Here is an 11120-nt window from a genome sequence, read left to right as displayed (position 1 = left end):
AATATTCATAACACACACTGTATTTATAAATAGTGATCTGCATTTATATCGAGACTCATTGTAATTTATGTTGGCAATCATCTTTTCCTGCAATCGTTATGTACAGTTTAGAAACACATTTGAAATTATTATTAAGTATTATAAGGTATTGATATAACCATCGTCCCTCATTAGCACTAATAGAAGCATTTGTATATACTATAGCAGTCATTCTCAGTGGGTTTTCTTCTGTGATAACTGGTTTCTTACTGGCAATATCCAGACAGATCAACGATCAATGCAGTGTTTCATTTAACATAATTCGTACTGCATATTATTTCACAAGGTTTTATAAGTAAGTTCAGTTACTCATGCCTCACATTGAAAAATACAGAAATGCAAGGTCACCAGGTGCATATAATATCATCAGATCTGAGTACATCACTTGTTTTGTCAAACATTCCTGGTAATAAACTCATACACTTGACTCATCAGGTATGAGTCACTGTTTGCAGAAATCCTCTCTTTATTATTGCCTGCTTCTTTTCCCAGGTGTCTTATTGAAAGAGGATCAACATGCTCGGGGCAAATCACATTTAGTGCTCTGCTGTAGGATGTGATTGGTGATAGATCAGGCTGTATTAGGTAACAAAAGACTTGAATTAACTGGCTGTCAAATCAATAGCAGTCTCCCTCTCCTTTCCTCTCTTTGTCTGTCTTGCTCTATGCAGGCTCTTCTCATTCACTGTTCGTACCTATAGCTAAGAAAAGCAATGCACTACAATTCATATGTAACCCACATGATCATGAGCCAGGAGGCACATCTTATTACAACCCACAACCTTGTGCCTGTAATGATTGTGACAGAAGTAAAGGAGGAAGTAAGGAGATGTACTATAAAAATCAATAGCAGGGAGCAGGGAGGCAAACCAGGAAGTGCCATAAGCTGCATTCTACTAAAAATTCCAGCAGGGGGTCGCTGATGAAGGTTGCAGAAGTATTTCTGTCCATTCATTTCAATATAAAATGAGAAAACTTCTCACTTGATTTATTACCTTGGAAATTTTCTTTAGGACAACACTATGGTCTCAATCGCTAGTTAAAAATCTTCTTCAAGACAATTTGATGTTAGTGTAATAATGGCCCCATAAATAATGGCCACATTTAGAAGAAAATAGAAGATAAAAAAAATCTTATAATTTGGGGCATGGCTACCTTTGATTGACAGGTGGCTAACAAGGTGAGCCGTCATCAGGAAAGAAGCAGAACATTGCGTACCCACGGCAACGTGTCAATGAAGTTTTATATATATATAAAATGTCTATATATAATGTGTTGTTCAGCGTTTGGTTGGACTAACAGACACTCCAAGGAGTTGCTGTTCATTTTTCTTAGGTAAGTAAGTTTTTGTTTTTTTGCTAGCCAAAACTAACATCCCAGTTAATGCTAACAAGAATTAGAAGCGGCTTCTCTCAGTCAGGTTGCCGATTTAGAGAGGAGTGTAGTCAGTGTCGTCAGATCCCTCTCGCTCCTCCACAGTCCAAATATGGTCTGCTCCCCGTTTCCAAAAACAAGATGGCGACACAAGATGGCGAAGAGTGTAACGCGTAACATCAATGCCTCAAAACGAGCAGTCCACTAACCAATGGGTGACGTCACAGTGACTACGTCCATTATTTATACAGTCTATGAAACATACGTCGCCTACATAACTACATAACTACATCATATAATACATAGGGAAGTAGTTCATGTGAATGGTCTTTTTTCTATACTTAACCAAATAGTTCTATTCCACAACGTGAACCACAATATCAAATAAATGTATCATATTTTGAAAGGTATTGTGAACAGTTTTGCATATCCCACTAACTATTAGGCTATAAGGATATATTATTTTGTGTTTATTTTTCTTATATACTGTATATATTTCAAAACTAGTATTTAGTTAACTATTAGTGCTATAAACATATTTTAAGGAGAGTATTTCCCAACGCGGGAGTCACAATATGATTAACCAGATTGGAGCGTGAAAGAAACACACATACTGCATATAATTCTATTATATATGTTTATTATATATACATAATTATTAATGGGTTTTTTTTCCAGAGAACTCTCTGTCATTGCATGTTTCTGGGGAATTACTGACTAAATTTACCCTCATAGTTTCTCAAAATACTCCATTGAAACTAGAAACAGCACACAAGCAGACCTTGCTTCCTTTCATGACCTCATAAGCCACAATGGTGTAAAAAGAATGTGTAAAAGAAAACCCTGCTGTAGGACATAAGGCTTAAAATACACGTTCTTTCCTTTTCGAGTGCTCCACAGGTGAGCCTTCCTAACTCTCATAATATTTAAATATCTCATTGTGAAAAGTCACATCAAATTAGCCTAATGCGACCCAGGATTAGAGCATTTTGAAAGGTATAATGAAAAAAGGAATACGTTCTACCTGCTACCTTTGTATTGAATATGTTGAAGTCCTTTATGATACCATCAGCCAGACAAATGCACATACAAATATATGGTGAATTTCATGTTGCGCACAAATTTGGATTGAAGATCATCTTTAAAAAATGTGTGAGTGAGTGAACTTGCAGTTTAAAACAGATCAATGGCTGTTAGATATAACTGGCTGAAAAGCACAGTACAGTACAGAGTAACGCACTACTTACTCTCTGGAGGCTTGTTGGACAGCCAAATAGGCAAAGGTTACAAAGGGTTACAACATTTTGTTTTTCAACATCACACAAAATCGTGATTTTCTATGAGCATGCATGCAATTCATGCAGAAAAAATACATTACCGCCCTTTCCATGTGTCTCTTATTTCCTTGCTCTTTATCTGAATGTATGACAGATGATGTGTGAGTGTAGGTGTGTGTTTACTTTGTGAAATGAGTGTGCATCTGTGTGCCTGCCTGTCATTGTGTATCAGTGTGCACTCTTAAGGTCAGAGCAGACCCTGCCTGCTTATTTTGTCAGAGACGACTGCCTGTTCGGTGAGAACATTAATCTGGAGCTGTCAGAGCCGCTCTGCTGACTTCCAAAATGTTTATGACCTTGCTACAAAGGAAACTTTTTTCATATGAAGTCCATCTGGTTTATTTGAGAAAATGTGTCATTCAGGGTTCAAAGATTATTATTTTATTAGGAAAAATGTTTGGTTAAAAGACTTCACAATCCTAACTATGCTTTTCCACTGAGATTAACAAAAGTACTCAAGGACATTCTGTGAGGACTTACAGCAGACATCACTGAGCATGAATCTGCACTTCAGATTTAAAGTAAGGTTTTAGCCAAAATGCACGTGTTTGGGAAGAAGTGAGCAGACAAGTGGAGAATTAGACTTCAATTATACAGCACAAGTTCTGAGAGAGTTTGTGAACAGATTTTATATAGTTTTGCTGTTGTTAAGCTTCAGTTCTTCAAGCATTTTCTCCATTTTAGGATTCTTTGTCTTCCATGGAGGCATGTAAGAAAAAGTTTTCTTCACAATTTCAAATTCAAGTGATGGTTTAAAGTATTCAAGTATTTCAAGTGAAGTATTCCTTTAAGACAGAATATGCAACTGGGTCACTTTTTGGCACTTGACAAAAAAAGTCCAAGCCATTTTCAGCTTTGGGATGTTCTTACTGTGAAAATGACTTGAATCTGGAAACATTTATGTCATGTAAAATATCAGAAACCACTTAAACACACATGATCAAGGCTTAGGAAGTTCAATCACAGCTTCTGTGTGGTACATTACTGTTTTACAAGAATTGTGCGTCCAATGTCTTACTCTCTGGGCTGTTGAATAAGAGGAAAAAAGATGCTGGGTTGACTATGCATGAATGTTCTACAATACAGTGACTGTCTCAGTCTCAGTCTGAGATCTGTATAGCATTTTTTGCATGCTATGAAAACTAGCATTTACTAACCAGCCTAATGTACAATTTTGTCAGTTAGTAAGTACTATTTTGTGACAATACAAAACTATACAGAACTAAATATGTGTGAATTAAACTGTCAATTTGAAAACTTCTTGGAAAGTTTGTTATAGAGACACTGAGCAGGACATTTATCCAACATATCCTCATACCCAAAGTATTCAGATGCCTTACTTAAGTAAAAGTACTAATACCACACTGTGAAATTACTCCACTACAAGTAAAAGTCCTGCATTCAAAACTTACTTAAGTAAAAGTACAAAAGTATCAGCATCAAAATGTACTTAAAGGATCTACAGCAAAAGTTCTCGTTATGCAGAATGAACCCACTCAGATTGTTTTATATATTCCAACATATTATTGGATTATTATGTTTGATGTTTTTATGTAAGCAGTGTTTACTCTTCTCAAGATAGGGCCCATTTTAACTACTTAATATACTGTTATGACGTTAAAATAAAGAAAATGTCTAATCACTAAATCGATCACGTTTTTTATGTTAAAGCTCGTTTTAAAAAGAAACTAAAGCTGTCAGCTAAATGTAGTGGAGTAAAAGTAAGGTTTTTTGCCTCAAAATGTAGTGTAGTAGAAGTAGAAAGTTACATAAAATTGAATTACTAAAAAATGTACTTAGTTACATTCCACCACTGCTCGTACCTAACAACAGAATACATTGTTCATCAGCGACTCTCAAAACTACATAATGACCGTTGTAACATGGTGACGTTTTATGGTTAGAAAAAGAAGTTGTGACATCAATACGTTGTATGACGTCACGTAACATAACAAAAGTAATTAACAATGTAACAAGTTAAACTACGTCAGTTTTGACTGTTTTGTTGTAACCGGGACAACAACACCAGCCTCCTGGTTCGAACTCCTGTATTGTTTGATTAATTCGCCACCACTCCTGCCCACCTTTAGTGGACCTTCATAGTCTTTGTGTGCCATTACCTCACTTCCTGTCACTTCCTGTCACTTCCTTCATAATTACTATGGCCGCAAGAGGTCACCACCTAATATAAACATTAAAAAGCCGCTTGCAAATACAACCTAAACCACCAATTATTGGATGAGGACAGTCTGCATTTATCAGATGCTAGTAGTTTTACCGTTTGTTGCATATTCTTTCTATTTCCAATTTACTCATCACAAAAGTTATTTGTCAACAGAAATACTGCAACATCGAACTCACTGCACTGGTGGTTGAGAGTCAAGACCAGACAACTGTTTCTTTAATCTGGCCTGATGATTTCATGCAGCTGCTTGTGAGGCTCAGGCGCACCTTGTTAGCCACCTGAACCCTCTTGATTTCTCATCCTCACCAAAACTCTACATCAGCCACGTATGCCACAGCTTTGATGTCATACCCTAAGGAACCTCCTGACATGCCTGGAAGATATCTGGGACATATATGTGTGGTCATTGTAGTTTCAGAGGAGATTGCATCCATCAAACTATTATCAACTTAGGCGTCGAGTCTAAATCAAAAGAGAGTGAAAAAGATATGGCCATCAGGCATGTAAGAAAAGTGTCAAAAGATTGATTTGAGCTTTGTGGTTTCAAAATATGCTGCAGTGAGACATGCAATCCTCATGTTTTACTCTTCAGGTGTTTGTTTTAATGATAAAGTCCTTATTTCACGGTGTAATGCATGTGATTAAATGTCCCGTATTACTGCTTTGGCAGCAGTTGTAGCTGTCCTTGGAGGGCGGAGTGACATTTTACTCTCATTTTTGTGTGACAACCCTCCCATGCAGCCAGTGATTCCAGTCCAACACATGAGGAGAATATTAAGTTGTTAGAGCACCAAGTGTTGTATAATGGGATATATTCCTTTTCTGCAAAAGGTAGAAAATGAATTGTGAAAAGACTGCAACAATAAAGGATATCAGCATATCAATATATCACTCAGACTTATGTGTACCATAGCATCAGCTGCTTCACACAGGAGTAGGACTTGAGGAGATTAAAGCAGAGACCAGGATACAGAGTGCACAGCATGTTTCCAAGGAAACAAGCTGTGCTATGGACAAGCACTTTTTGATTGCAATGTCAATATTCAGGAGTCTTGTTATAGCAGATGTCCAATTGATTTTTCAGCTACACGAAGAGCAAAATCCAAATGACTGTCACATCTCAGAGTTTGCTAAAGAAAGTCAATGTAAACAAAAGCCACCAGCAAAGGTGTGTTTGTACTGCAACCTGAAACACTAGTTGGGTGGCAAACAACACGTCAACATAGCTAAATGTGAACAGAATGGGTTGTTTGCCAATGACCCCCAACATGACCTAAATGACTGTACTATTGAAGCTATTGCATGGCAATAGTTTGAAACACATGACTGTCATGTGAAGACTTTATTTAATGCCGCTTGGTTAGGTTTAGGAAAATATCATGATTTGGGTTAAAATAACAAAATAACTATAACTATGAAATAACTTGTGACGTAGTATGTGACGTTGTAACGTTTTTATATACTTAATATAATTTTCAACTTTATACTATGACTGTTTTTTGGGTGATGACTGCTGGTCTGGTAATAAAACCACAAATATTTACCGTGGACATGACAGTAGGCATTAAAGGAATATTTCACATTTTGGGAAATGCACTTCACGTTTTGTTGATAATTAGATGAGGAGATCGACATTCTCATGTGTAAACACTAAGTATGAAGATTGGGCCAGAAAGCAATCCAATGATCCAAGAATGAATCCAAGAATCCAATGTTTCATTTTTGCACGTCAGTTTTAGTACAAATTAAACAAAAGAGGTATAATATTTAAATAAGTGAGCTTTAGAGGCGTTGGTAGCTGTTTCCAGCTTTCGTGCTAAGCTAAGCTAACAGGCTGCTGGCTGTAGCCTTAGTCTTTCAGCTTCAAGAGTGGTATCAATCTTTTCATCTCTGTCTCGACAAAAAAGCAAATAAGCTCATTTTCCATCACTTTAACCAAAAAAGATTAATGATTAATGATGAACATGAACATGAGGGTTTGAAACTGGAATAAAAAAAGTGCCGTTTGTGTGGGTTGTAACGCTGTCAACAGATCCAGTTTTGCTGTCTGCAGCTCAGATGTGGCAGACACTATGAAGGTTTGACATGTGTGCGGTATTTATGACTCCTTTCAGGCGAGACGGTCTACGTTGACTTGCACTATGTATTATTTAAAACTCTGACAGAGGGTTTTTTCAAGTTTGTCCAACTTTTTTTCCTCTCTTTTTCCCGCTTGTGTTTAACTGGGTGCCAAAATGTGGCTGTGTGCATCAGAGCTGGAATATATCACGTTCGGGTGGAAAGCAGACGGGCCTCTCTGTGTGTGGCAGAGCCTTACACTTGGATTAATTTGTGTGACGTGAATTAATGGCTCACTGGAGTGTGGTTGACGCCCTTTAGTATCACCCACAAACTACAGTGCAGCTCGAGATGAGATCCCCGCTGCATTAGATCACCCACCAGACTGTGCAGAGACGGGAGATGCAGAACCAAATGAAATGATCTTGTCACCTAAATCTGTTTTTGTCTGCCTGATGAAATCTTCTCCAGCGGAGTACTTTAGTTACAACTTCTCTCCCCTTGATTGGACTGGAAACTGTCTCATCCTTCATGATTAACCCGAGTTCAGAATGTGAAAAAGACCCAGAAGTATCAGGCACTCATCACTATCCCTCTCATCTGGCCAAAAGTATGCTATTCTGGGAGCTTGCTATTTTTCCTTGTCACACACTGTACTCCACTTGCTTTTTCTTCCAGAGAAAAAAATCATGTCTTTTATGTGAAGCCTGTTATTGTACCTGGGGAATAGAGACAGGATGTGTGTGTGTGTGTGTGTGTGTGTGTGTGTGTGTGTGTGTGTGTGTGTGTTTATATTTTTAAACTGGAGGTGTGCTATGACTCCAGCATGTGATTAATATATTATATTGGTTTCAGGCTTGCAGTGAGATTACAGCCCAATTTTCCTTGAACACAAAGATAGGTCCCATTCAGAAAGCCACTTTGGTCAAGTAGAACAAGTCTTATTTTAAAGCGGTGAGCATTATTGCCCTTATTCCCGCGGTGGCAAGCGAGGAATCAATCACCCTTTCATTTCTGTAATTCCAGGTTTAGTCCACTTAAGGAACAACTCTGTGAGATACCGATTGGCAGTGTAGCCATACCATGCTCTGGTATTGATTTTCAGCTTTGTTTTGTTGGCCTTGGTATTTTCAAAACTGCTTAGTGTAAAGCCAAGTCAATTTTTTTTCTGTGCTTCTGCCACTGCTTGGCACAATAATGCTGTATAAGCAATAGGCTGCCTTTATAGTATCTTTATAGGGAGTAGAAAGTGTAATGAGACGAGTGCAACCAGCAGAGTTAAAACAGCCAATAAAACGTTATCTTTTCAGCTTTTAGTGTAGAAGAAGTGGAGTAGTAAAGAGCTTTACTTCTTCAGTACTTTAACCTGATGATGTACCTATTACATTCAAATGTTAAGTATCATTGCTTGTGTAAGTGCTTAAATATGCTACTTGTAGCATTTTAGCATCAATAAACAGACACGGACAAGGCTGGCGGCCTATATTTGGTGTTTTACTTTATGTGCCACCTGGTTGAGCATTGTCAGAAATCTGCTCAATGCTTTACAACATAAAACAGAAGGAGGATGCTGTTCTTCCAGCTCTAATGAAGCATTCAGATTCTCTCACAGTGGCAGATGGAGCAAGAGAAACACTGATGGAATAATCATGATTATCCTTTTAAACGAAGCAAAACAGAATCTATGAGGAGTTAATGATGTCAACGACGAGTGCCAATAATTTCCTAATTTGGCAAATTATGTTTTAATGCTTTGAAGGCCACATATGATGCTACAGGTTTTATTGAGATATATTTTGTGCCCTCTATATATCAGCTTCAATCAGGTCACACATGTAACCATTAAGATGCAAGAATATTTAGTTTACAGCACGATTCCTCATTACGTTTTCTATTAACATAATGGAAATGTTACCTAATGTGTCTGGCAAGTCACAACAATTTTGATACTGAATATATCAGTAATAATATTCATTGTCAACATATTTTCCACTGAAATATCCAGTCTTGCAACACAATATCTGCTTGTAGTAACTACAGCTTTATTCTACTTTTTAATGGTATGTTGAGGTGAAGATCATAGCTTTGGTTTACTACAGAAAACATCTACAGGGACTTGAAACACAAGATATATGTGCTTATTAACATTCAACCACAGCCACCATATTTTCCTAACCTGAAACCAAAGCAACCACAGATTGGACTCAATAATCTAGTCTCTAGTGACAAATTCATGTCTTTTGTATGACCATATACATCCAGTGCAATAAATAAATATGGGGCTTCATTCAAAATTTAAAGAAATGTTTAATGAAATAGTGGCAATATGGTATTTTAGTAATTATGATTGAGTCATAATTTGAAGGGATAGTTCATTTTTTTGGAGTGGGGTTGTATGAGGTTCTCATCCATAGTTAGTGTATTACTGACAGTAGATGGAGGTCAGGCAGGACTACCAACACAGAAACGTTATAGTAAAGTGATTTACTGTAGTGGAGGGAGGCAGCAGAAAAATGCACTTTAGCCAGCTAAAAAAAGGTGAAAATCCATTTCAGCTTAAGTGTACACTTTATCAAGAATATTCTCCCCACTTTACCTTACCATCAGCCCTTTATTCTAGGTGCAAGTGCAACTGTGTTAGTCTGCTGATCAGCTGTTTGGGTTTATGGAAAAGACATTAAATAAAGAAATATAAAAATTAACGATTATGGCAGCAACAGTGAAATGTCGTTTGATGTAGAGACAAGAGGTTACCTTTATGAACCAGAGTCTGACCCCAACATTTGGTGTTAGTTAGTTAGTTAGTTAGTCAAAGCAGTCCTTTAGAGTCTCAGTTGCCTCTGGTGTCCATCTCCTGACTGTGAGTTTAGTTGCAGGCTGCCTCCACACACAGGGTTTGTAACAAGTCTCCAGAAGAACTAAGTTGTGGTCTGATCGTCCTATTGGAGGCATGGCAGGAGCTCTGTAAGCTTGTTTGACATTAGCATACAGCAGATCAAGGGTTTTATTTTCTCTGCTGGGACAATTCACGAACTGTGTAAATCCAGTCAGGTGGGAGGAGAGGGAAACATGACTGAAGACTCCTGATATTATCAAGAATGCTTCAGGGTATTTAGTCTGTATCCTAGCAACGAGGTCATGTAGGACTTTACATTGAACTTCAGCAGTTGCCTTGGGTGGAATGTACACAAGTGTTGTTATGATATGACTGAACTCCCTTGGTACATAATATGGTCTCATACTAACTGCCAATAATTCAATGTCTGGACAGCACATCTTCTCCTTGACAGTAACATGTGCAGGACTGCACCATCTCTGGTTCACAAATAAAGCCAAGCCCCCACCTTTCCTCTTGCCACTAGCTTTAGCATATCTGTCTGATCTTATGAGAGTGAAGCCAGGTAGATCCACATTGGAGTCTGAGATGTTTTGAATCAACCATGTTGCCCTAAAACACAAGAGACTACACTCACACTATACTTTCTGAGTCTTCACCAGTATCTCCAGTTCATCAGTCTTGTTGGGCAGAGAGTTGATATTCCCCATGATGACTGACAGCAGAAAAGGCTTATATCTCCATTTCCGAGCCTTAACTTTTGCACCAGCACGGCAACCATGAAAACACCTCTTTAACTCCTTTTCTCCACAGAAGTATCCATCAAAAATATTACAAAAATACATAAAAACTTAGCAAATGTATGCAAAAACAGAGAGCTGTTTGTATGCGATGTTGATTTCAACATATTGTCCAGCTCTAGATTGGCCATTAAATGTTTCCACCTGCTCTGCAGCTTTCCATACAGAGTTGACATAAATCAATATGGCTGCCATTTGAATAAGAATCACATAATTCTTAACAAACAGAAGAAAAAGTATTTTTCAATGAGCAACAATGGACCATTCATGTTTAAAACATTCGATACTAATGAACCTTTGAAACAGTAAAAGGAACCTTTGGAGCAAACATTTTGACACATTTAGCTACTAAGCAGTGACCTTGAAACAAGGTGGGGCTGTGTATTCTGAGCTCTGGACAATTTGTCTCTCCAATTTCTCCGCAATTCCTGCAGTCCATCACTGTCATAAGCTCATTATTGATCAGAGACTGATGCGTCTCATGTTCACAG

Source organism: Centropristis striata, chromosome 6 (genome assembly GCF_030273125.1).
Source record: "Centropristis striata isolate RG_2023a ecotype Rhode Island chromosome 6, C.striata_1.0, whole genome shotgun sequence".
In the NCBI taxonomy this organism is placed as follows: Eukaryota; Metazoa; Chordata; class Actinopteri; order Perciformes; family Serranidae; genus Centropristis; species Centropristis striata.
This window is presented reverse-complemented; position numbering follows the sequence as displayed.